The sequence below is a fragment of the Rhipicephalus microplus genome, chromosome X (genome assembly GCF_043290135.1).
Source record: "Rhipicephalus microplus isolate Deutch F79 chromosome X, USDA_Rmic, whole genome shotgun sequence".
NCBI classification, from domain to species: Eukaryota; Metazoa; Arthropoda; class Arachnida; order Ixodida; family Ixodidae; genus Rhipicephalus; species Rhipicephalus microplus.
In genome coordinates this window covers 465,767,295-465,792,131 of record NC_134710.1, presented here as the reverse complement: position 1 = coordinate 465,792,131, position 24,837 = coordinate 465,767,295, and the positions used below count along the sequence as shown (strand labels likewise).

At 45.4% G+C, this 24,837-nt stretch overlaps 10 non-coding genes across 10 annotated transcripts; all 10 read left to right on the top strand.

Annotated features, from left to right (window-relative positions):
• Window positions 1–4,898: 4,898 nt before the first annotated feature.
• Window positions 4,899–4,971, top strand: TRNAF-GAA (transfer RNA phenylalanine (anticodon GAA)). The gene has a single exon. It is a non-coding gene; the product is annotated as a tRNA-Phe (tRNA).
• Window positions 4,972–6,187: 1,216 nt separating this feature from the next.
• Window positions 6,188–6,260, top strand: TRNAF-GAA (transfer RNA phenylalanine (anticodon GAA)). The gene has a single exon. It is a non-coding gene; the product is annotated as a tRNA-Phe (tRNA).
• Window positions 6,261–6,509: 249 nt separating this feature from the next.
• Window positions 6,510–6,582, top strand: TRNAS-GGA (transfer RNA serine (anticodon GGA)). The gene has a single exon. It is a non-coding gene; the product is annotated as a tRNA-Ser (tRNA).
• Window positions 6,583–6,832: 250 nt separating this feature from the next.
• On the top strand, window positions 6,833–6,905 carry TRNAF-GAA (transfer RNA phenylalanine (anticodon GAA)). Its single transcript has one exon. It is a non-coding gene; the product is annotated as a tRNA-Phe (tRNA).
• Window positions 6,906–8,122: 1,217 nt separating this feature from the next.
• On the top strand, window positions 8,123–8,195 carry TRNAF-GAA (transfer RNA phenylalanine (anticodon GAA)). The gene has a single exon. It is a non-coding gene; the product is annotated as a tRNA-Phe (tRNA).
• Window positions 8,196–8,767: 572 nt separating this feature from the next.
• TRNAF-GAA (transfer RNA phenylalanine (anticodon GAA)) lies at window positions 8,768–8,840 on the top strand. The gene has a single exon. It is a non-coding gene; the product is annotated as a tRNA-Phe (tRNA).
• Window positions 8,841–16,359: 7,519 nt separating this feature from the next.
• TRNAF-GAA (transfer RNA phenylalanine (anticodon GAA)) lies at window positions 16,360–16,432 on the top strand. Its single transcript has one exon. It is a non-coding gene; the product is annotated as a tRNA-Phe (tRNA).
• Window positions 16,433–17,327: 895 nt separating this feature from the next.
• Window positions 17,328–17,400, top strand: TRNAF-GAA (transfer RNA phenylalanine (anticodon GAA)). The gene has a single exon. It is a non-coding gene; the product is annotated as a tRNA-Phe (tRNA).
• A 2,183-nt stretch (window positions 17,401–19,583) lies between these two features.
• Window positions 19,584–19,656, top strand: TRNAF-GAA (transfer RNA phenylalanine (anticodon GAA)). The gene has a single exon. It is a non-coding gene; the product is annotated as a tRNA-Phe (tRNA).
• A 2,184-nt stretch (window positions 19,657–21,840) lies between these two features.
• On the top strand, window positions 21,841–21,913 carry TRNAF-GAA (transfer RNA phenylalanine (anticodon GAA)). The gene has a single exon. It is a non-coding gene; the product is annotated as a tRNA-Phe (tRNA).
• The last annotated feature ends 2,924 nt before the right edge of the window (window positions 21,914–24,837 follow it).

Sequence of the window (24,837 nt, the reverse complement as noted above, 5' to 3'; positions counted from 1 at the left end):
CGCAGGTGAACACACATTCTTGATAAAGAAATGCTGATTCAGATTGCATCGCAACAGTAGGCGTTGCAAAACAACCGGAACAGCGTGAAAGACATGTAGTAATGTGCAACAGCTCTAATAAAGCAGTTTTACCGAAGCGCAAGAACTGCTAGATCCCGCTGTCACTCTTCTCCCGTCTGCCGAAATAGCTCAGTTGGGAGAGCGTTAATCTGAACAAAGTGCTTCTAAGAAACAAAGTGACTGAGAATGAACTTAGGATCACTCAACTAGAACAGTACTCTAGAAATAGGAACATTGAGATTAAGGGTGTTCCCATGACACAAAACGAAAACCTGAAAAGCGTACTTGCAGCTATTGGAAATTCAGTAAATGAACCTGTTTCCGAAAGTGACATTGAGGCTTGCCACCGTGTACCAACACGGGACGCTTCACGACAAAATATTGTAGTGCAGTTTCATAGCCGCTCAAAACGAAATGCCTTGCTTGAAAAAACACGACAGAAACGTTTGACCACGGCCGACATCGGACACCAGGAACGCCATCCTATCTTCATAAACGAGCACCTGTGTCCCGCATTGAAAGTGCTTCTCGGAAAAACAATTTGCAAGAAAAATGACAAAAACTGGCGTTTCTGCTGGACGAAAGAGGGCAAAATCTTTGCAAGGAAAAATGAGTCGTCACGTGTCCTACGCGTCACGAAGCTCAGCGACCTTGATAAGATAGAGTAAGTCGAGTACGTACATACCGTCTCCGATATGAAATATGGAAAACCGAGTTTTGTCGGTCTCGGAAATTTGCAGGTTGTCACAAAACAAATATTCATTTTCTGCACTGCATATTAACACACAGTCTGCTAGAAATAAAGAGGAAGAAATACAATGTTTGTTATCGCGCATGGATTTTCAGTTCGAGATCGTGATGTTTACCGAGACATGGTATCGCGATGCTACAGAAGTGATCAAAATTCCAGGATATACTTCTTTCTTCGTAAACCGCAGCTTTAAAAAAGGAGGCGGGGTCATGATGTTAGTGAAAAATGGCATGAATTGTGTTATTGTGGAAGAATTTTCAAGAGCCACTGCTGATTTTGAGGTTCTCACTGTCAAAAATGGTGCTAAAGTGTACAGCGTTATGTACCGTCCACCTCATGCGAGTGTGTCAAATTTCTTCACATTTTTAGATAGTTACCTTAGTTATTTTAATGATGATGCCAGCACTGTCATTCTAGGAGGTGACATAAACATAGACTGCTTGCAACAATCAACAAGTCATGATGAACTTTCTAGGATCTTGGACGCGAACAGTTATATTAATGCAATCAGTCTACCTACACGAATACAACCAACTTCTTCGACACTACTAGACGTCTTTATTACAAATATTTCACCCGAGCATCTTAGTTCTGGCGTCATCAGTTCTTCTGTGAGCGACCACCTACCCATTTATCTACTATCGGCGCAAACAAAACCCTCCACTGCGTCACGACACCCGTCCACTAAATCTTACAGACAGATAAACTCTTTCACGCTGAATAACTTTCGCTCTCATTTGCGTGTAACAGATTGGGGCAAAGTATTAGAAGTTGATGAACCCGAGACAGCGTACAATGAGTTCATAAATGTTTTTAAGGCAGCGTATGAACAATGTTTTCCACGTAAATTAGCGAAACGAGCTCGGAAAGCCCGTAAGCCATGGGTCACCGGGGAACACCTCAAGAGCATGAAAGAAAAAGACAAACTGTATCAGATCTTTATGAAAACAAGAGCTTTAACAGATTTACACGCTTTTAAGCGCTTCAGGAACCAACTGAACAAACAGCTCCGAGAAGCGAAACAAATTTACTTAAGCAATCTTTTCACCCCAGAAGTCCTTAAAAAGCCACACCTTATGTGGAAACGATTGAACACTGTGCTACACGGTGACCCCCAAGAACAATCCACTTTATCAATTAATAGTAACGGCGAAGAATTAACGAATGCACGCTTGGCGAATTCCTTCAACGACTTTTTCACATCACTTGTGAATAGTAAGCACGATCCGAATTGCATTCAATATTTAACAGCACCGATACAGAAAAGCGCATTCTTGTGTCCGACTACTGTGCATGAAATTATAACATCTGTTTTGTCACTAAAAAACAGTATGTGTACGGATGTTCATGACTTCCAAATCAGACCTATAAAATTTGTAATCGATATTATCGCACCAATTCTGGAACATGTTATTAACCTCATGTTTTCTGTTGGCACATTTCCCAAACAACTACAGATGTCAAAGGTAACTGTAATATTCAAGGGTGGTGACATCAATAATTTCTCCAATTACAGGCCAATTTCAATTATTCCAGTCTTTTCTAAATGCATTGAGAAATTGATATATAAACGCATGTCCAGTTTTTCAACGAAGCATAGCATTATTACGCCTTGCCAGTTTGGCTTCCGGAAGGGATGCTCCACTGAGATGGCTCTATTACGCCAAAAGGAGCTTATCTTACAATCTTTCGAAGATCATCTCTGTACACTAGGCATATTCATTGACTACTCAAAAGCATTTGACTCAATTAACCACGATTCCTTGTTTGAGAAACTGCAGCATTATGGCTTTAGAGGCACTTTCTTAAAACTTATAATTTCTTACTTTAAACATCGCCACCAGCAAGTCACTATTAATGGTTTTGTATCCGAATTCAAACCAATTAAGGCTGGTGTACCTCAGGGTAGCATTTTGGGCCCATTGCTCTTTAATTTATATGTGAATGATATAGTAAATATTTGTGCTAATACTAAATTTATCATTTACGCAGATGATACAAGTGTTTTTATTACAGGACGTGACCCTTCAAACCTCATTGAAAAAGGCAACGTCGTCCTAAATAAAATTCACACTTGGAGTATCGCCAACTCTTTGAACCTAAACGCGGCTAAAACGAAAGCTGTTATATTTCGGCCTCAAAACAAAACACTGGGCATCACAAACAGTCTAAAGTTAGGTACATCAACTATAGAATTATCACGCGTTGCTAAAAGCCTGGGAGTCATTTTTGAAGAGCATATGACGTGGACAGATCAAGTGAATGCCACCTTAAATAAACTTTCAAAAACTGTAGGTATATTGTCAAAGTTTCGTTACGTCCTGCCTCAAAACATAAAATTGTTAATTTATAAATCACTATTTTTGTCTAACTTATCTTATTGTCACTTAGTCTGGGGCACGACCACCAAAACCAACGTTCAGAAATTACACAAACTTCAAAAGAAAGCCATTCGTAACATCGTTAGTGCCGCATACGATGCCCACACGGAACCGATTTTCAAGGCTCTGCACTTATTCCCAGTACATGAGCTATATCACACAATTTTAAACAATCGCTATAAGTCGGCTATAAAAAATAACGACACATTTTTCACAGAATTGTCGGCGCTAACTCGCGCTGAACATGTGCGAATTTTGAGGACTCGTGAAGTCTGGAGATTACCAAGACCACGAACCAATTACGCAACACAGATGTTGAAATATCAGCTACCGCTACTACTTAACATATCCGAAAAACATAAGTAACACTTCCGCGTACTCAATTCGCATGTGTATGATGATAAAATGTACCTGTGAATCTCTCTCTCCCCCTTCATTTTGAACGAGTGCATCTCTGTATACTGTACCAGTGCCTTTTCTCGTATACCAGTGCCTTTTCTCTGTATACTGTACCAGTGCCTTTTCTCTTTATTGTGTACATTTTTCAGTTCCACTAGCTCGCTTATGTTGTTGCAATGAAGATAACTGTTATGTGCCCGTTTTTGCCTTTGTACGTCACGATTGTACGCCACTCTGTACGCCACGTTTGCCAAGCCCGGGGGTACGGACCCTGTCAAGCCTCATCTATGGCTTTTTGCCCGTACCAACCAAGCTCCACTGAATGTCTTTGAAGCTGAAATAAATCATGATTGATTGATTGATTGATTAATCTGAACATTTAAATGTCCTTGGCTCGATGCCGGGTTTCGTCGTCCAAAGCACGATTTGTTAAATCTGTCGGTATACAAGTATTTTGCAATAATTCTAACGAGTGAAACGGTTACGCAGGTGAACACACATGCTTGCTAAAGAAATGCTGATTCCGATTGCATCGCGGCAGTAGGCGTTGCAAAAGAACCGGAACAGCCTGAAAGACATTTAATAATGTGCAACAGCTCTAATTAAGCGATTTTACCCAAACGCAAGAACTGTTATATCGCGCTGTCACTCTTCTCCCGTCTGCCGAAATAGCTCAGTTGGGAGAGGGTTAAACTGAACATCTAAAGGTCCTTGGCTCGATCCCGGGTTTCGGCGTCCAAAGCACTTTTTTGTTAAATCTGTCGGTATACAAGTATTTCGCAATAATTCTAACGAGCGAAATGGTTACGCAGGTGAACACACATGCTCGATAAAGAAATGCTGATTCAGATCGAATCGCGGGAGTAGGCATCGCAAAAGAACCAGAACAGTGTGAAAGACATGTAGTAATGTGCAACAGCTCTTATAAAGCAGTTTTACCGAAGCGCAAGAACTGCTAGATCCCGCTGTCACTCTTCTCCCGTCTGCCGAAATAGCTCAGTTGGGAGAGCGTTAAACTGAATATCTAAAGGTCCTTGGCTGAATCCCGGATTTCGGCTTCCAAAGCACGATTTGTTAAATCTGTCGGTATACAAGTATTTTGCAATAATTCTAACGAGTGAAACGGTTACGCAGGTGAACACACATGCTTGCTAAAGAAATGCTGATTCCGATTGCATCGCGGCAGTAGGCGTTGCAAAAGAACCGGAACAGCCTGAAAGACATTTAATAATGTGCAACAGCTCTAATGAAGCGATTTTACGCAAATGCAAGAACTGTTAAATCGCCCTGTCACTCTTCTGCCGTCTGCCGAAATAGCTCATTTCGGAGAGCGTTAGACTGAAAATCTAAAGGTCCTTGGCTCGATCCCGGGTTTCGGCGTCCAAAGTACTTTTTTGTTAAATCTATCGGTATACAAGTATTTCGCAATAATTCTAACGAGTGAAACGGTTACGCAGGTGAACACACCTGCTTGATAAAAAAATGCTGATTCAGATTGCATCACGGGAGTAGGCATTGCAAAAGAACCGGAACAGCGTGAAAGACATGTAGAAATGTGCAACAGCTCTAATAAAGCAGTTTTACCGAAGCGCAAGAACTGCTAGATCCCGCTGTCACTCTTCTCCCGTCTGCTGAAATAGCTCAGTTGAGAGAGCGTTAATCTGAACATCTAAATGTCCTTGGCTCGATGCCGGGTTTCGTCGTCCAAAGCACGATTTGTTAAATCAGTCGGTATACAAGTATTTTGCAATAATTCTAACGAGTGAAACGGTTACGCAGGTGAACTTACATGCTTGAAAAAGAAATGCTGTGGCAGATTGAAGCGCGGCAGTAGGAGTTGCAAAAAAACCGGAACAGCGTGAAAGACATGTAATATTGTGCAACAGCTCTAATAAAGCGGTTTTGCCGAAACGCAAGAACTGTTAAATCCCGCTGTATCTCTTCTCCCGTCTGCCGAAACAGCTCAGTTGGGAGAGCGTTAAACTGAACATCTAAAGGTCCTTGGCTGGATCCCGGATTTCGGTGTCCAAAGCACGATGTGTTAAGTCTGTCGGTATACAAGTATTTTGCAATAATTCTAACGAGTGAAACGGTTACGCAGGTGAACACACATGCTTGATAAAGAAATGCTGATTCAGATTGCATCGTGGCAGTAGGCGTTGCAAAAGAACCGAAGCAGCGTGAAAGACATGAAATAATGTGCAACAGCTCTAATTAAGTGGTTTTACCGAAACACAAGAATTGTTAAATCCCGCTTTCACTCTTTTTCCGTCTGCCGAACTAGCTCAGTTGGGAGAGCGTTAGACTGAACATCTAAAGGTCCCTGGCTTGATTCCGAATTCGGCGTCCTAAGCACTTTTTCGTTAAATCTGTCGGTAGACAAGTATTTTGCAATAATTTTAACGAGTGAAACGGTTACGCAGGTGAACACACATGCTTGCTAAAGAAATGCTGATTCCGATTGCATCGCGGCAGTAGGCATTGCAAAAGAACCGGAACAGCGTGAAAGACATGTATTAATGTGCAACAGCTCTAATAAAGTGGGTTTACCGAAACGCCAGAATTGTTAAATCCCGTTTTCACTCTTCTCTCGTATGCCAAAATAGCTCAGTTGGAAGAGCGTTAGACTGAAAATCTAAAGGTCTTTGGCTCGATCCCGGGTTTCGGCGTCCAAAGCACTTTTTGTTAAATCTGTCGGTACACAAGCATTTTGAAATAGTTCTAACGAGTGAAACGGTTACGCAGGTGAACAACCATGCTTGATAAAGAAATGTTGATTCAGATTGCATCGCGGCAGTAGGCGTTGAGTAAGAACCGGAACAGCATGAAACACATGTAGTATTGTGCAAGAGCTCTAATAAAGCGGTTTTACCGAAGCGCAAGAACTGTTAGATCCCGCTGTCACTCTTCTCCCGTCTGCTGAAATAGCTCAGTTGGGAGAGTTTTAAACTGGACATCTAAAGGTCCTTGGCTCGAACCCGGGTTTCGGCGTCCAAAGCAATTTCGTGTTAAATCTGTCGGTATACAACTATATTGCAATAATTCTAACGAGTGAAACGGTTACGCAGGTGAACACACATGCTTGATAAAGAAATGCTGATTCAGATTGCATCGCGGAAGTAGGCATCGCAAAAGAACCAGAACAGCGTGAAAGACATGTAGTAATGTGCAACAGCCCTAATAAAGCAGTTTTACCGAAGCGCAAGAACTGTTAAATGCCGCTTTCACTCATCTCCCGTATGCCGAAATAGCTCAGTTCGGAGAGCGTTAGACTGAAAATCTAAAGGTCCTTGGCTCGATCCCGGGTTTCGGCGTCCAAAGCACTTTTTTGTTAAATCTGTCGGTATACAAGTATTTCGCAATAATTCTAACGAGTGAAACGGTTACGCAGGTGAACACACCTGCTTGATAAAGAAATGCTGATTCAGATTGCATCGCGGGAGTAGGCATTGCAAAAGAATCAGAACAGCGTGAAATACATGTAATAATGTGCAACAGCTCTAATAAAGCGGTTTTACCGAAACGCAAGAACTGTTAAATCCCGCTGTCACTCTTCTCCCGTCTGCTGAAATAGCTCAGTTGGGAGAGCGTTAAATTGAACATCTAAAGGTCATTGGCTCGATCCCGGGTTTCTGCGACCAAAGCACTTTTTTGTTAAATCTCTCGGTATACAAGTATTTTGCAATACTTCTAACGAGTGAAACGGTTACGCAGGTGAACACACATGCTTGATAAAGAAAGGCTGATGCAGATTGCATCGCGACAGTAGGCATTGCAAAAGAACCAGAACAGTGTGAAAGACATGTAGTAATGTGCAACAGCTCTTATAAAGCAGTTTTACCGAAGCGCAAGAACTGCTAGATCCCGCTGTCACTCTTCTCCCGTCTGCTGAAATACCTCAGTTGGGAGAGCGTTAATCTGAACATCTAAAGGTCTTTGGCTCGATCCCGGGTTTCGTCGTCCAAAGCACGATTTGTTAAATCTGTCGGTATACAAGTATTTTGCAATAATTCTCACGAGTTAAACAGTTACGCAGGTGAACACACATGCTTGATAAAGAAATGCTGAATCAGATTGAATCGTGGCAGTAGGCGTTGCAAAAGAACCGGAACAGCGTGAAAGACATGTAATAATGTGCAACAGCTCTAATGAAGCGGTTTTACAGAAACGCAAGAACTGTTAAATCCCGCTGTCACTCTTCTCCCGTCTGCCGAAATAGCTCAGTTGGGAGAGCGTTAAACTGAATTTCTAAAGGTCCTTGGCTGAATCCCGGATTTCGGCGTCCAAAGCACGATTTGTTAAATCTGTCGGTATACAAGTATTTTGCAATAATTCTAACGAGTGAAACGGTTACGCAGGTGAACACACATGCTTGCTAAAGAAATGCTGATTCCGATTGCATCGCGGCCGTAGGCATTGCAAAAGAACCGGAACAGCGTGAAAAACATGTATTAATGTGCAACAGCTCTAATAAAGTGGTTTTACAGAAACGCAAGAATTGTTAAATCCCGCTTTCACTCTTGTCCTGTCTGCCGAAATAGCTCAGTTGGGAGAGTGTTAAACTGAACATTTAAAGGTCCTTGGCTCGATCCCGGGTTTCGGCGTCCAAAGCACTTTTTTGTTAAATCTGTCGGTACACAAGTATTTTGAAATAGTTCTAACGAGTGAAAAGGTTACGCAGGTGAACACACATGCTTGATAAAGAAATGCTGATTCAGATTGCATCGCGGCCGTAGGCGTTGCAAAAGAACCGGAACAGCATGAAAGACATGTAGTATTGTGCAAAAGCTCTAATAAAGCGGTTTTACCGAAGCGCAAGAACTGTTAGATCCCGCTGTCTCTCTTCTCCCGTCTGCTGAAATAGCTCAGTTGGGAGAGCGTTAAACTGCACATATAAAGGTCCTTATATCGATCCCGGGTTTTGGCGTTCAAAGCACGATTTGTTAAATATGCCGGTATACAAGTATTTTGCAATTATTCTAACGAGTGAAACGGTTACGCAGGTGAACACACTTGCTTGATAAAGAAATGCTGATTCAGATTGCACCGCGGCAGTAGGCGTTGCAAAAGAACCGGAACAGCCTGAAAGACATTTAATAATGTGCAACAGCTCTACTAAAGCGATTTTACCCAAACGCAAGAACTGCTAAATCCCCCTGTCACTCTTCTCCCGTCTGCCGAAATAGCTCAGTTCGGAGAGCGTTAGACTGAAAATCTAAAGGTCCTTGGCTCGATCCCGGGTTTCGGCGTCCAAAGCACTTTTTTGTAAATCTGTCGGTATACAATTATTTCGCAATAATTCTAACGAGTGAAACGGTTACGCAGGTGAACACACCTGCTTGATAAAGAAATGCTGATTCAGATTGCATCACGGGAGTAGGCATTGCAAAAGAACCAGAACAGCGTGAAATACATGTAATAATGTGCAACAGCTCTAATAAAGCGGTTTTACCGAAACGGGTTTTGTTTGGCTGGCCGCATACAGTGCTCCACTTTCACGTGTTCTTGGCCCGTTACCGGGCCCCGCCCGTGTCTGGACAAGCTCACTATTCCTTCTGGAAGACTTCCGGGACACGCCGACAACATCCGAGCCCCGGTCCGACCCCAGGCTGGCCCCCCAGGCCCCTTCAAAAGTATGAAGCGACGCGGCGCCGCGCTAACCCTAACGCGCCGCGCCTGCACCTAAATGATGCAGAGTCCCGCCCAGCACTCGACACCAACGACAACTTACGCCCTGTCGGTAAGCCCAGCCTCCTCCGGTCGTACGCCTGATACAGCCGTGCCTCCGCATCACCATCTGGCAATGTCACCAGCCCCGCGCCGACAACAATACAGCAACAGGCAGCGTTCCTCAACAGCGCGCACGGTCCAGCGATGTGCAACGCTGGTGGCGTGTCTGCTACTCTCAGCTTGATAGCCACGCAAACGCGGGAGCCCGAGAGCCGTAATGCAGCGTTGGCATTGCAATCAACCACGCATGCTGCTCTCCCCACCTTATCTGCGTCTGGCCTACCCATTGGAAATTCCGAGTCTGTCGACAAGCGCGTTTCGACGAGCGTCGTTCCTTCCATCGCCGAAGTTTTGCCTTCCATAACTTCAGCTGACGACTTATCGACGGAAATGGACTTCGCGGCATCGCAAGTTAACGAAGACAATACGCCATCCCCTGAAGGCAGCTGGAACACCGTTAGTGCCAATCGAAAACCTGCCTCGACCGCCCGCCCCCGCTCCGAGCTCATCACCGTCGGAATCCAACTTCCACCCGGAACACTCACGCCGAAACTGCCTCTCTATGACCTGCTTTCTACCATCACAGCCGCCGCAAATCTCTCTCCCAAGACCAGTGCGGAGGTCACCCTTCAAGCCAAACCTGCTCAGAGCCTTGTGTTTCTGAAAACGCACTCACCTCTCACTGCCCACCTCCTACTCTCCCTCACAAGTGTGGAACTTAATGGTAAGCCGATCACCATTAAGCCCTATGCCCTCAGTCCTCCAATATCATGTCTCGGCGTCATACACAACGTCGGTGGTCACTTCACAACATCTCAGCTCTTGCATGACCTCGAATCCTTTACTTCAGATATACTCGCTGCACGTATGATGGGCTCCACTGAATCCGTCCTCATAACATTTGCTGGAACCATCATCCCTCGCTTTGTGTACTTCAAACGCGTCTCTTTCCGATGCCGTCCACATAAACCCAAGCCCCCTACTTGCACTCGGTACCTTGCTATAGGGCACCGTGCTCATCAATGCCCCCAACACAGGGTTCCGGCCAAGTGCCGCCGCTGTGCGTCTCCTCTACCGGCAGGTCCGGATGCTCACGTTTGCGCCCAACCCTGGTGCATCCATTGCCAAGTCAACACCCACTCATCTCTCGACTCCACCTGCCCCTACCTTCTAGCTAAGCAACGCGACTGCGCCAAAGCAGCTTTTCTCCGTCGCACAGCCATGCGCCGAGCCACTCAGCCTTCGCCGCCCTCCTCTTCAGCGCATGAGCTCCTATCACCTCCCGCAACATCGCCCCCCGGGCTCATACGCCGCTAAGGTTAAGGGAACACCTCCCATGTGCACTTCTTCATCAAACACACCTTCACCATCTTCAAGTAACGAGAGCCGCTCCTTCGATCTGCGACTGGCTATGTTGGAGCGCAACCAGCGCGAGCAACAGCGCGTCTCAGATGAGCTACAACAGAAAATACTTGCACTGACACAGACACTCGCAACTACCACCTCCTCTCTTACCGCTCAACTCACGGAGCTAAATAAGCAACTCACCACACTCACCGCCCCGACCTCCAGCTCCCATGTAACCAAATTGGCCGACATGGTCCAAACCTCCACCACTGCGCATCACACTCGTTTGGTCCAGCTGGAAAATTGAATTGTCCGGATTCTTACGACCCTCGAAACCCAATCTAAGCAACTGGAATCTTTCACCTATATGCTTAACTCCCTGCAGGAGTCACTTCCCCCGGCAAAAAAGAAGGAACGCGCACGCATAGGCGCTTCCTCTACTCCAAAGACCTAGATGGTGCGTGAAAAGGACCTCGATATTTTGCAGTGGAACTGCCGCAACTTTCGTCATAATAGGACCCCTCTCCACCAATATCTTCTCACCCGCCAAACATTACCCCATTTTCTCCTTATACAGGAGACTCGGGCGGCCCTTGCCGTCGCAGGCTACCGTGCATATCACGCTACGACGGGAAATCCACTTGCGTCCATTTATGTACGCAATGACGTTCTCGTTGAACCACTAGACGTACCCTCCCCCCTCCTGAAGCATTTAGTTGGTGTGGTCTATTACCAACCATCTACCCGTATTTCTCTCGCTCTGATGTCATTTTATAACCCCCCTGTCACGTCCTCTTTGTTTAGTGCTCTTGGCAAATTCCTGCATTCCCTTCCATCGACCACCCATATCCTCCTTGGGGGTGACTTTAATGCTCCTCATAGGCTCTGGGGTTACCCCCAAACACTCAAACCAGGTCGCCTTCTGCACTGCCTCGCCCAGGAACGCCATCTCACCCTTCTTAATACTCCTGACACCCCTACTCGAGCGGGCACTGTTTCACAGCGTTCCACTACACTCGATCTCACGTTCTCTCGGAGTTCCCTTCCTTTTCAATGGCAGGTCTCTGCTGAAAATTTTTTCAGTGATCACTTTCTCATACACATCACCACCCCTCTTTCCCACAATAGGCGGAAACAACGAGTCGCTCACACTGACTGGGAAGCATTCCGTAATAACCTTTTGTCTCACTCATTTAAAACTTACGACGACTGGACGTCGCGGATCTCCGCAGCAATGACATCCTGTAGTCGCCGCGCTCGTTTTCAACTCCCCATTCCTGACCCTGATTTCACTTCCTCCGATTATGGCGACGTCATAAACGTTTGAAACGCGCTCTCCGCTCGCAGCCACACAACTTCCAACTTTCCTTCCGAATTGATGCTCTGCGGGCTGAAATTATCGCTTACGGCACTTCTCTCGAGCACTCTCGTTGGAACACGCTGTGTGACGGCCTTGACTCCGCACTGCACTCGCGCTCTACATGGTCTCTGTTTAGGTCTCTCTTAGGTACCAAGCCTGCCGTTGCTCCCACCCTAGCTAAAGCTCTCACTCAAGGGACTCCATCTGATGTGTTTGAAAATTTAAAATCTCTGTATCGCCCACCCCCCCTCACACCTTCCTACCCAGATTACTGTGGCGAAGCTAACCCAGACCTGGACCGCCCATTCACGCTCAGGGAGCTGGAAGCTGCCTTATCCACTCAATCTACCCGCTCGGCACCCGGTGAGGATGAGATAACATATACTACATTACGTAATCTCCCCGACAACGCGAAGGAATTTCTCTTACACACATTCAACGAAGCATGGAACAGCGGCTGTCTTCCAAGCTCTTGGACATCATCTCTAATTTGCATGATTCCGAAGCCCGGCAAACCTCCATCTCTCTCTAACCTTCGCCCTATCTCTTTGACGTCATGCGTTGGCAAGACTCTTGAACGAATGGCCTTGACTCGACTGTCTGATTTTATTGAGGCGAAAGAGTTTTTCCCTCCTTCTCTTATTGGCTTCCGACGCCACGTTTGTGCGCAGGACATGTTCCTTGTTCTTCAGCATACTTTTCTTTCACCTTCTCGTAGTCAGATCCATGCGCTTGTAACCGTCGATGTACGGAAGGCACTCGATGGCGTGAGTCATGACCACATACTCGCTCAGCTCTCCTCCCTGTCATGTGGCTCCCGCATGTATTCTTACATCCGATAATTTCTTTCCAATCGAGTTGCTCGCTTCAGAGTCGATACTCATTTGTCTAACCCACACTCCCTCACCCGCGGCACTCCTCAAGGTGCCGTACTATCTCCTACTCTATTTAATATGGCTATGGCCCCCCTTGCCTCCCAACTGTCCCAAATACCTGACCTCCACCATATTTTTTATGCAGACGACATCACTCTCTGGTGTACGTCTGGATGTCCCGGCCACGTGCAGGATACTTTGCAACGTGGCCTGGACCTTATTGCTTCCTTTCTCGCTACTGCTGGCCTGTCCCCTGCACCGGAGAAATGTGAACTACTTTTGCTAAACCGGTTGGTGTACCAGCGCTCCCACAATACCCTCATCTCCCTACATCTTTCTAGCTCTCTCATCCCGACTGTTCAGCAATGCAAAGTTCTTGGCTTCCCTTTGCACGCGACAAAGAACGCGCAGGCTCTACATCACGCTGTGAGAACTTGCCATTCGGTGACCCACCTCCTGCGACGCGTTGTCACTCGGCAGTCGGGGCTCCACGAGGCTCATGCGTGCCGGGTTGCACATGCGCTTGCCCTTAACAAGTTCTTGTACTTTGTACCCTACGTTCATTTCACCGAAACGCAACTCAACGCACTCGAAAGCTCTATTAGGCCTCTACAAGGCAGCTCTAAATCTCCCTCTCACTACCTCTACCACTAAGCTCTTTGCACCTCTTCCATCCATTACGTTCTCTTATTTCTCTGCACCACGACTCTCAGATTGCCCGTCTTTCTCTCACTCGTCAAGGCCAATGGCTATTAGCCCAAGCTGGTATCCCTCACATTCCCGTTTCCGTTCCCACCTTGCCTTCTGCCGCTAGCACCGCTGCTTCCAACCTTCGCATCCTTCCCCTCCCATCCGATATGTCTCCCGTTCTTCACGCCGGCCGGCGTCATGCGGCAGCACAGCATCATTCTCCTCCTCTCTCTACACAGGGAGTTGCCTACACAGATGCCTCATACATGGCTCCTCGGGGCTCGTGTGGCTACGTTATCTACCATCCACACCTTTCGGCACCTGACACGCACACCAGCGGGCCATACTTACACCCGCAATTGTACTTTCGCTCGAGGTCCTTTCCATGGTCCACGCCATGCAGTCATTTTCCTCCCTCCCTTCTCTCCCCGAGTACACGATTTACTGCGACTCTCACGCCGCCATCCGTCACATACAGAACAACACGTTGCCCCCTGCTCTTCAACAGGAGGTCGAGCGAGCGGCCTCTGCTCTTCAACCCTCCACTGTCTTCCTCCGCTGGGTTCCTGGGCATTCGGGTATTAACGGCAATGAGCAAGCTCATCAGCTTGCCCGCGATATATTGTACCGGGCACCGTTCATTCCCTGGCCCACACCTTCGGAAGACAGTGAGAGCTCCGCGAATAACGATGGGCAGATCTCCTTGCGTCACACTATCAAGGAGGTATATCTCCAGCTCCGGCTCGACAAGCGTCTTTACCCTCCCCCTCATCCATCACTCACGGCGCTCGAGGCTCGAACTCTACGGCACATCCAAATAAACTGCTTGATAACCCCCTCTCGCCTTTTCCTTTATAAATATAGGTCTAACCCCTGCTGTCCTAATTGTCCCTCCCCATACGCTGACCTGCCACACTGCCTGTTTTACTGCCCAACTGCTCAGCAATCCAGCTCTTACCCTCCCCCATCCCTTTCCATCACCTCCTGGCTCGACTGGATCGGCGCCGAAGGGGAAGAAGAACAGCGTCGACTGATCGCACAGGCGGTCGAAATGTTCGGCCTGTAAATTTGGCTGAATAAAAGTCTATTACTACTACTACTACTACCGAAACGCAAGAACTCCTAAATCCCGCTGTCTCTCTTCTCCCGTCTGCCGAAATAGCACAGTTGGGAGAGCGTTAAACTGAAATTGTAAAAGTCCATGGCTCGATCCCGGGTTTCGGCGTCCAAAGCACTTTTTTGTTAAATCTGTCGGTATACAAGTATTTCGCAATATTTCTAACGAGTGAAATGGTTGCGCAGGTGAACACACATTCTTGATAAAGAAATGCTGATTCAGATTGCATCGCAACAGTAGGCGTTGCAAAAGAACCGGAACAGCGTGAAAGACATCTAGTAATGTGCAACAGCTCTAATAAAGCAGTTTTACCGAAGCGCAAGAACTGCTAGATCCCGCTGTCACTCTTCTCCCGTCTGCTGAAATAGCTCAGTTGGGAGAGCGTTAATCTGAACATCTAAATGTCCTTGGCTCGATGCCGGGTTTCGTCGTCCAAAGCACGATTTGTTAAATCAGTCGGTATACTAGTATTTTGCAATAATTCTAACGAGTTTAACAGTTACGCAGGTGAACTTACATGCTTGATAAAGAAATGCTGTGGCAGATTGAAGCGCGGCAGTAGGAGTTGCAAAAAAACCGGAACAGCGTGAAAGACATGTAATATAGTGCAACAGCTCTAATAAAGCGGTTTTACCGAAACGCAAGAACTGTTAAATCCCGCTGTCACTTTTCACCCATCTGCCGGAAAAGCTCAGTTGGGAGAGCGTTAAACTGAACGTCTGAAGGTCCTTGGCTCGATCCCGGGTTTCGGCGTCCAAAGCAATTTTGTGTTGAATCTGTCGGTATACAAGTATTTTACAATAATTCTAACGAGTGAAACGGTTACGCAGGTGAAAACACATGCTTGATAAAGAAATACTGATTCAGATTGCATCGCGGAAGTAGGCATTGCAAAAGAACCAGAACAGCGTGAAAGACATGTAGTAATGTGCAACAGTCCTAATAAAGCAGTTTTACCGAAACGCAAGAACTGTTAAATGCCGCTTTCACTCATCTCCCGTATGCCGAAATAGCTCTGTTCGGAGAGCGTTAGACTGAAAATCTAAAGGTCCTTGGCTCGATCCCGGGTTTCGACGTCCAGAGCACTTTTTCGTTAAATCTCTCGGTATACAAGTATTTTGCAATACTTCTAACGAGTGAAACGGTTACGCAGGTGAACACACATGCTTGATAAAGAAATGCTGATTCAGATTGCATCGCGACAGTAGGCGTTGCAAAAGAACCGGAACAGCGTGAAAGACATGTAATAATGTGCAACAGCTCTAATTAAGCGATTTTACCCAAACGCAAGAACTGTTATATCGCGCTGTCACTCTTCTCCCGTCTGCCGAAATAGCTCAGTTGGGAGAGGGTTAAACTGAACATCTGAAGGTCCTTGGCTCGATCCCGGGTTTCGGCGTCCAAAGCACTTTTTTGTTAAATCTGTCGGTATACAAGTATTTCGCAATAATTCTAACGAGCGAAATGGTTACGCAGGTGAACACACATGCTCGATAAAGAAATGCTGATTCAGATCGAATCGCGGGAGTAGGCATTGCAAAAGAACCGGAACAGCGTGAAAGACATGTAATAATGTGCAACAGCTCTAATTAAGCGATTTTACCCAAACGCAAGAACTGTTATATCGCGCTGTCACTCTTCTCCCGTCTGCCGAAATAGCTCAGTTGGGAGAGCGTTAGACTGAAAATCTAAAGGTCCTTGGCTCGATCCCGGGTTTCGGCGTCCAGAGCACTTTTTTGTTAAATCTCTCGGTATACAAGTATTTTGCAATACTTCTAACGAGTGAAACGGTTACGCAGGTGAACACACATGCTTGATAAAGAAATGCTGATTCAGATTGCATCGCGGCCATAGGGGTTGCAAAAGAACCGGAACAGCATGAAAGACATGTAGTATAGTGCAAAAGCTCTAATAAAGCGGTTTTACCGAAGCGCAAGAACTGTTAGATCCCGCTGTCTCTCTTCTCCCGTCTGCTGAAATAGCTCAGTTGGGAGAGCGTTAAACTGCACATATAAAGGTCCTTATATCGATCCCGGGTTTCGGCGTTCAAAGCACGATTTGTTAAATATGCCGGTATACAAGTATTTTGCAATAATTCTAACGAGTGAAACGGTTACGCAGGTGAACACACCTGCTTGATAAAGAAATGCTGATTCAGATTGCATCACGGGAGTAGGCGTTGCAAAAGAATCAGAACAGCGTGAAATACATGTAATAATGTGCAACAGCTCTAATAAAGCGGTTTTACCGAAACGCAAGAACTCCTAAATCCCGCTGTCTCTCTTCGCCCGTCTGCCTAAATAGCGCAGTTGGGAGAGCGTTAAACTGAAAATGTAAAGGTCCTTGGCTCGATCCCGGATTTCGGTGTCCAAAGCAATTTTGTGTTAAATCTGTCGGTATACAAGTATTTCGCAATAATTCTAACGAGTGAAACGGTTACGCAGGTGAACACACATTCTTGATAAAGAAATGCTGATTCAGATTGCATCGCAACAGTAGGCGTTGCAAAAGAACCGGAACAGCGTGAAAGACATGTAGTAATATGCAACAGCTCTAATAAAGCAGTTTTACCGAAGCGCAAGAACTGCTAGATCCCGCTGTATCTCTTCTCCCGTCTGCTGAAATAGCTCAGTTGGAAGAGCGTTAGACTGAAAATCTAAAGGTCCTTGGCTCGATCCCGGGTTTCGGCGTCCAGAGCACTTTTTTGTTAAATTTCTCGGTATACAACTATTTTGCAATACTTCTAACGAGTGAAACGGTTACGCAGGTGAACACACATGCTTGATAAAGAAATGCTGATTCAGATTGCATCGCGGCAGTAGGCGTTGCAAAAGAACCGGAACAGCGTGAAAGACATGTAATAATGTGCAACAGCTCTAATAAAGCAGTTTTACCGAAGCGCAAGAACTGCTAGATCCCGCTGTCACTCTTCTCCCGTCTGCTGAAATAGCTCAGTTGGGAGAGCATTAATCTGAACATCTAAAGGTCCTTGGCTCGATCCCAGGTTTCGGCGTCCAAAGCACGATGAGTAAATCCGTCGTTATACAAGTATTTTGCAATAATTCTAACGAGTGAAACGGTTACGCAGGTGAAGACACATGCTTGATAAAGAAAGGCTGATTCAGATTGCATCGCGGCAGTAGGCATTGCAAACGGACCAGAACAGCGTGAAACACATGTAATAATGTGCAACAGCTCTAATAAAGTGGTTTTACCGAAACGCAAGAACTGTTAAATCCCACTGTCACTCTTCTCCTGTCTGCTGAAATAGCTCAGTTTGGAGAGTGTTAAACTGAACTTCTAAAGGTCCTTGGCTCGGTCCCGGGTTTCGGCGTCCAGAGCACTTATTGTTAAATCTCTCGGTACACAAGTATTTTGAAATAGTTCTAACGAGTGAAACGGTTACGCAGGTGAACACACATGCTTGATAAAGAAATGCTGATTCAGATTGCATCGCGGCAGTAGGCGTTGCAAAAGAACCAGAACAGCGTGAAAGACATGTAATAATGTGCAGCAGCTCTAATTAAGCGATTTTACCCAAACGCAAGAACTTTTAAATCGCGCTGTCACTCTTCTCCCGTTTGCCGAAATAGCTCAGTTGGGAGAGGGTTAAACTGAACATCTAAAGGTCCTTGGCTTGATCCCGGGTTTCGGCGTCCAAAGCACTTATTGTTAAATCTCTCGGTACACAAGTATTTTGAAATAGTTCTAACGAGTGAAACGGTTACGCAGGTGAACACACATGCTTGATAAAGAAAGGCTGATTCAGATTGCATCGCGATAGTAGGCGTTGCGAAAGAACTGGAACAGCGTGAAAGACATGTAATAATGAGCAACAGCTTTAATAAAGCGGTTTTACCGAAGCGCAAGAACTGTTAGATCCCTCTGTCACTCTTCTCCTGTCTGGTGAAATTGCTCAGTTGGGAGAGTGTTAAACTGAACATCTAAAGGTCCTTGGCTCGGTCCCGGGTTTCGGCGTCCAAAGCACTTTTTGTTAAATCTGTCGGTACACAAGTATTTTGAAATAGTTCTAACGAGTGAAACGGTTACGCAGGTGAACACACATGCTTGATAAAGAAAGGATGATTCAGATTGCATCGCGACAGTAGGCGTTGCAAAAGAACCGGAACAGCATGAAAGACGTGTAGTAATGTGCAAAAGCTCTAATAAAGCGGTTTTACCGAAGCGCAAGAACTGTTAGGTCCCGCTGTTTCTCTTCTCCCGTCTGCTGAAATAGCTCAGTTGGGAGAGCGTTAAACTGAACATATAAAGGTCCTTATATCGATCCCGGGTTTCGGCGTTCAAAGCACGATTTGTTAAATCTGCCGGTATACAAGTATTTTGCAATTATTCAAACGAGTGAAACGGTTACGAAGGGTGAACACACAAGCTTGATAAAGAAATGCTGATTCAGATTGCATGGTGGAAGTAGGCATTGCAAACGGACCAGAACAGCGTGAAACACATGTAATAATGTGCAACAGCTCTAATAAAGTCGTTTTACCGAAACGCAAGAACTGTTAAATCCCGCTGTCACTCTTCTCCCGTCTGCTGAAATAGCTCAGTTGGGACAACGTTAAACTGAACATCTAAAAGTCCTTGGCTTGATCCCGGGTCTCAGCGTCCAAAGCACTTTTTTGTTAAATCTGTCGGTATACAAGTATTTCGCAATAATTCTAACGAGTGAAACGGTTACGCAGGTGAAAACACATGCCTGATGAAGAAATGCTTATCCAGATTGCATCGCGGCAGTGGGCGTTGCAAAAGAACCGGAACAGCGTGAAAGACATGTAGTAATGTTCAACAGCCCTAATAAAGCCGTTTTACCGAAACGCAAGAACTTTTAAATGCCGCTTTCACTCTTCTCCCGTATGCCGAAATAGCTCAGTTGGGAGAGCGTTAGACTGAAAATCTAAAGGTCCTTGGCTCGATCCCTGGTTTCGGCGTCCAGAGCACTTTTTTGTTAAATCTCTCGGTATACAAGTAATTTGCAATACTTCTAACGAGTGAAACGGTTACGCAGGTGAACACACATGCTTGATAAAGAAATGCTGATTCAGATTGCATCGCGGCCGTAGGCGTTGCAAAAGAACCGGAACAGCATGAAAGACATGTAGTAATGTGCAAAAGCTCTAATAAAGCGGTTTTACCCAAGCTCAAGAACTGTTAGATCCCGCTGTCTCTCTTCTCCCGTCTGCTGAAATAGCTCAGTTGGGATAGCGTTAAACTGAACATATAAAGGTCCTTATATCGATCCCGGGTTTCGGCGTTCAAAGCACGATTTGTTAAATATGCCGGTATACAAGTATTTTGCAATAATTCTAACGAGTGAAACGGTTACGCAGGTGAACACTTCTGCTTGATAAAGAAATGCTGATTCAGATTGCATCACGGGAGTAGGCATTGCAAAAGAACCAGAACAGCGTGAAATACATGTAATAATGTGCAACAGCTCTAATAAAGCGGTTTTACCGAAAAGCAAGAACTGCTAGATCCCGCTGTCACTCTTCTCCCGTCTGCTGAAATAGCTCAGTTCGGAGAGCGTTAATCTGAACATCTAAATGTCCTTGGCTCGATGCCGGGTTTCGTCGTCCAAAGCACGATTTGTTAAATCAGTCGGTATACAAGTATTTTGCAATAATTCTAACGAGTTTAACAGTTACGCAGGTGAACTTACATGCTTGATAAAGAAATGCTGTGGCAGATTGAAGCGCGGCAGTAGGAGTTGCAAAAAAACCGGAACAGCGTGAAAGACATGTAATATAGTGCAACAGCTCTAATAAAGCGGTTTTACCGAAACGCAAGAACTGTTAAATCCCGCTGTCACTTTTCACCCATCTGCCGGAAAAGCTCAGTTGGGAGAGCGTTAAACTGAACATCTGAAGGTCCTTGGCTCGATCCCGGGTTTCGGCGTCCAAAGCAATTTTGTGTTGAATCTGTCGGTATACAAGTATTTTACAATAATTCTAACGAGTGAAACGGTTACGCAGGTGAAAACACATGCTTGATAAAGAAATACTGATTCAGATTGCATCGCGGAAGTAGGCATTGCAAAAGAACCAGAACAGCGTGAAAGACATGTAGTAATGTGCAACAGTCCTAATAAAGCAGTTTTACCGAAACGCAAGAACTGTTAAATGCCGCTTTCACTCATCTCCCGTATGCCGAAATAGCTCTGTTCGGAGAGCGTTAGACTGAAAATCTAAAGGTCCTTGGCTCGATCCCGGGTTTCGACGTCCAGAGCACTTTTTCGTTAAATCTCTCGGTATACAAGTATTTTGCAATACTTCTAACGAGTGAAACGGTTACGCAGGTGAACACACATGCTTGATAAAGAAATGCTGATTCATATTGCATCGCGGCAGTAGGCGTTGCAAAAGAACCGGAACAGCGTGAAAGACATGTAGTAATGTGCAACAGCTCTTATAAAGCAGTTTTACCGAAGCGCAAGAACTGCTAGATCCCGCTGTCACTCTTCTCCCGTCTGCCGAAATAGCTCAGTTGGGAGAGCGTTAAACTGAATATCTAAAGGTCCTTGGCTGAATCCCGGATTTCGGCTTCCAAAGCACGATTTGTTAAACCTGTCGGTATACAAGTATTTTGCAATAATTCTAACGAGTGAAACGGTTACGCAGGTGAACACACATGCTTGCTAAAGAAATGCTGATTCCGATTGCATCGCGGCCGTAGGCATTGCAAAAGAACCGGAACAGCGTGAAAGACATGTATTAAAGTGCAACAGCTCTAATAAAGCGGTTTTACCGAAGCGCGAGAACTGTTAGATCCCGCTGTCTCTCTTCTCCCGTCTGCTGAAATAGCTCAGTTGGGAGAGCGTTAAACTGAACATATAAAGGTCCTTATATCGACCCCGGGTTTCGGCGTTTAAAGCACGATTTGTTAAATCTGTCGGTATACAAGTATTTTGCAAAAATTCTAATGAGTGAAACGGTTACGCAGGTGAACACACATGCTTGATAGCGAAATTCTGATTCCGATTGCATGGCGGCAGTAGGCGTTGCAAAAAAACCGGAACCGCGTGAAACACATGTAGTAATGTGCAACAGCCCTAATAAAGCAGTTTTACCGAAACGCAAGAACTTTTAAATGCCGCTTTTACTCTTCTCCCGTAGGCCGGAATAGCTCAGTTGGGAGAGCGTTAGACTGAAAATCTAAAGGTCCTTGGCTCGATCCCGGGTTTCGGCGTCCAGAGCACTTTTTTGTTAAATCTCTCGGTATACAAGTATTTTGCAATACTTCTAACGAGTGAAACGGTTACGCAGGTGAACACACATGCTTGATAAAGAAATGCTGATTCAGATTGCATCGCGGCCATAGGGGTTGCAAAAGAACCGGAACAGCATGAAAGACATGTAATAATGTGCAACAGCTCTAATTAAGCGATTTTACCCAAACGCAAGAACTGTTATATCGCGCTGTCACTCTTCTCCCGTCTGCCGAAATAGCTCAGTTGGGAGAGCGTTAAACTGAATATCTAAAGGTCCTTGGCTGAATCCCGGATTTCGGCTTCCAAAGCACGATTTGTTAAACCTGTCGGTATACAAGTATTTTGCAATAATTCTAACGAGTGAAACGGTTACGCAGGTGAACACACATGCTTGCTAAAGAAATGCTGATTCCGATTGCATCGCGGCCGTAGGCATTGCAAAAGAACCGGAACAGCGTGAAAGACATGTATTAAAGTGCAACAGCTCTAATAAAGCGGTTTTACCGAAGCGCGAGAACTGTTAGATCCCGCTGTCTCTCTTCTCCCGTCTGCTGAAATAGCTCAGTTAGGAGAGCGTTAAACTGAACATATAAAGGTCCTTATATCGACCCCGGGTTTCGGCGTTCAAAGCACGATTTGTTAAATCTGTCGGTATACAAGTATTTTGCAAAAATTCTAATGAGTGAAACGGTTACGCAGGTGAACACACATGCTTGATAGCGAAATTCTGATTCCGATTGCATGGCGGCAGTAGGCGTTGCAAAAAAACCGGAACCGCGTGAAACACATGTAGTATTGTGCAACAGCCCTAATAAAGCAGTTTTACCGAAACGCAAGAACTTTTAAATTCCGCTGTCACTCTTCTCCCGTCTGCCGAAATAGCTCAGTTGGGAGAGGGTTAAACTGAACATCTGAAGGTCCTTGGCTCTATCGCGGGTTTCAGCGTCCAGAGCACTTTTTTGTTAAATCTCTCGGTATACAAGTATTTTGCAATACTTCTAACGAGTGAAACGGTTACGCAGGTGAACACACATGCTTGATAAAGAAATGCTGATTCAGATTGCATCGCGGCCATAGGGGTTGCAAAAGAACCGGAACAGCATGAAAGACATGTAGTATAGTGCAAAAGCTCTAATAAAGCGGTTTTACTGAAGCGCAAGAACTGTTAGATCCCGCTGTCTCTCTTCTCCCGTCTGCTGAAATAGCTCAGTTGGGAGAGCGTTAAACTGCACATATAAAGGTCCTTATATCGATCCCGGGTTTCGGCGTTCAAAGCACGATTTGTTAAATATGCCGGTATACAAGTATTTTGCAATAATTCTAACGAGTGAAACGGTTACGCAGGTGAACACACCTGCTTGATAAAGAAATGCTGATTCAGATTGCATCACGGGAGTAGGCATTGCAAAAGAATCAGAACAGCGTGAAATACATGTAATAATGTGCAACAGCTCTAATAAAGCGGTTTTACCGAAACGCAAGAACTCCTAAATCCCGCTGTCTCTCTTCGCCCGTCTGCCTAAATAGCGCAGTTGGGAGAGCGTTAAACTGAAAATGTAAAGGTCCTTGGCTCGATCCCGGGTTTCGGCGTCCAAAGCACTTTTTTGTTAAATCTGTCGGTATACAAGTATTTCGCAATAATTCTAACCAGTGAAACGGTTACGCAGGTGAACACACATTCTTGATAAAGAAATGCTGATTCAGATTGCATCGCAACAGTAGGCGTTGCAAAAGAACCGGAACAGCGTGAAAGACATGTAGTAATATGCAACAGCTCTAATAAAGCAGTTTTACCGAAGCGCAAGAACTGCTAGATCCCGCTGTCACTCTTCTCCCGTCTGCTGAAATAGCTCAGTTGAGAGAGCGTTAATCTGAACATCTAAATGTCCTTGGCTCGATGCCGGGTTTCGTCGTCCAAAGCACGATTTGTTAAATCAGTCGGTATACAAGTATTTTGCAATAATTCTAACGAGTTTAACAGTTACGCAGGTGAACTTACAAGCTTGAAAAAGAAATGCAGTGGCAGATTGAAGCGCGGCAGTAGGAGTTGCAAAAAAACCGGAACAGCGTGAAAGACATGTAATATTGTGCAACAGCTCTAATAAAGTGGTTTTGCCAAAACGCAAGAACTGTTAAATCACGCTGTATCTCTTCTCCCGTCTGCCGAAACAGCTCAGTTGGGGGAGCGTTAAATTGAACATCTAAAGGTCCTTGGCTGGATCCCGGATTTCGGTGTCCAAAGCAATTTTGTGTTAAATCTATCGGTAGACAAGTATTTTGCAATAATTTTTACGAGTGAAACGGTTACGCAGGTGAACACACATGCTTGCCAACGAAATGCTGATTCCGATATCATCGCGGCAGTAGGCATTGCAAAAGAACCGGAACAGCGTGAAAGACATGTATTAATGTGCAACAGCCCTAATAAAGCAGTTTTACCGAAACGCAAGAACTGTTAAATGCCGCTTTCACTCTTCTCTCGTATGCCGAAATAGCTCAGTTTGGAGAGTGTTAAACTGAACTTCTAAAGGTCCTTGGCTCGGTCCCGGGTTTCGGCGTCCAGAGCACTTATTGTTAAATCTCTCGGTACACAAGTATTTTGAAATAGTTCTAACGAGTGAAACGGTTACGCAGGTGAACACACATGCTTGATAAAGAAATGCTGATTCAGATTGCATCGCGGCAGTAGGCGTTGCAAAAGAACCGGAACAGCGTGAAAGACATGTAATAATGTGCAACAGCTCTAATTAAGCGATTTTACCCAAACGCAAGAACTGTTAAATCGCGCTGTCACTCTTCTCCCGTCTGCCGAAATAGCTCAGTTGGGAGAGGGTTAAACTGAACATCTAAAGGTCCTTGGCTTGATCCCGGGTTTCGGCGTCCAAAGCACTTTTTTGTTAAA